Here is a 2,264-nt window from a genome sequence, read left to right on the forward strand (position 1 = left end):
ACTAAATATAATACATCAATTATAATACAATTGTCTCTTATTAATGAAGTTTGTATACACTTTCGTTATAATTAATTGGATTTGCAGTACCGTACTTTCGTTTTTTTTAATTTTATCTTCGTTTTATGTTATTAAAATAAAAGTCACTAACGTAATTGAAGATCAATAAAAATATCATAAAAAAGTTTTAAAAATTAACTTGTACTTGCCTCCTTTTGCAATTTTTCAATAGTTACGATAAATAATATCATTTCCGTAATTGTATTCCATATCCAAAATATGGAAAATAACTTCATTGAACCAGGGTGTCCAAAAAAGTAAAGGCTGTTGACCATGAACACAAAAGACACTGCAATTTTTATTAAAAGCGGAACTTGAAAAATATCTTCAATACACTTTTGAATATCGGTAAGCTCCAAATAAATATCCTTTAGCTGCGGAACCATGGAAACGCTGTTCAACAATGCAAATATTCGTTTGCATTCACGAGTCATGAATAGAAATAGTAAATGAAGATTCCCGAACGAAAAATAAGTAAAAGAAACGCAGAACACGTAAACAATATCATAAATGTTGTTCTGATAAATAAACGCTGAGAATATGATGATTGAAAATGAATAAAGTATTGACATATCACGTAACAAAGTTTTTTTGGAGGATGATGTGCTTTTTATGATTCTATCAACTTCATTCAATCTCTTTATCATGTCGATTATTTTCGTAAATTTGATGATAGTTATTACGTGACTTGCAAAGAGAATTACTGCGTTGCTTAGAACTTCTACAAAAATGATGAAATCGTCAATGGTGGACGGTGCTCCTAGTATTTTGTACCATATGAAGAATTCAGCGGACGAGATAAAAAATGTTAAACACGTCACTGCGTATTGCTTCAGCTTGTGCCAATAATTTGATTGGAAACTTGACGTAGAGCGATCGTAAATAAACGAACTCATACCGACTAATCTGCATATAGTTAACAAGATATTGAACACTTCGTTCGTGCTATTCATGTCAGCTATTTGTATCTACTAAGAAGGAAATACAAAACATAGATCGATTATAATTAAAATTATCCAATAATATGAAAGATCGTATACTTTTCCATTAGTAATAATAACACTAACAGTGCCGTACTGTGTTGTATTTTCATTTTACCTCAATAAATTTAAAAATATGATATGTATTATACTCACTTCTTCATCCATTGAATCAATGTTATACACGACGAAATTCAACACTGAAAAGATGTATAAAGACCAATTGACGGAGAGGACAGTGTCGCTAGGAATTTTAAATGTAAAATAGTAGAAACTCGTTATTAAAAATACGAAAGTTGTACTGAAGATGATTAAGATCGGGATCTGCAGAATATCATGCACTTGCTGATTTATCTTGAACAACTCGGAGTAAGTAACTTTTATTGTCTTAGGCGAAATGTTTGGACCGTTCAAGCATCTATATCTGAGCTTACATTCTCTCTTAATAAAACAGAGAATTAAGCAGATGTTGCTATTAGCAATGTATCCAAATGACACAAAAAATGCGTAAGTGAAACTTAACCCGGAGAAAATGGTTCCAATGAGAAGACTGATCGGAAATGAGTATGTAATAATTACATTGATCAACACCCAACTTTTGGATGAAATGTTATTTTCGTTGTTGATCAATTGATTATCGATAATTCTAATACTTTCAATAGATTCAATTATTGCATGAAACTTGGATGCGCATATTAAATAGCAGAAGAATATATTTAACATATTACAGATGATCTCTAGTACAAAGATGTAATTTTCCAAAATAAAATTTCGATGTAATACTTTGACCAAGATGGTAGTCGAGAAGATGACGAGGAACACGAAAATCACGTACGATTTGTATTTGTCTCTGCGCTTTACAACGTAAGAATCACTGATTCTACTGAAACTGAACGAAGACATTCCGAATATTCTGCAAACGTTAACTAGAATATTGAAAGCCTCAACGAAGTCGTTGAACATTTCGGTACATCACTGTTTAACTACTCTCTTTCAATGTGTGCTCAGACGTAAGTAATTGTTTATGTAATGAATTACTAATTGATTGAAATAGATAATTCTAATTCATTTCGTTTTATTTTCTTATGTATTACTTAAATGATCAATAACACTCAATATGAATTATTAGGAATTAGCTACTAAAAATAAGACGTACATTTACTAACTGAGGGAAGTTTATAACATTTATTCTACGGAATAAAAACATTTATCAACGTATTACAA

Source organism: Nicrophorus vespilloides, unplaced genomic scaffold (assembly GCF_001412225.1).
Source record: "Nicrophorus vespilloides isolate i.1.1-1 unplaced genomic scaffold, Nicve_v1.0, whole genome shotgun sequence".
In the NCBI taxonomy this organism is placed as follows: Eukaryota; Metazoa; Arthropoda; class Insecta; order Coleoptera; family Silphidae; genus Nicrophorus; species Nicrophorus vespilloides.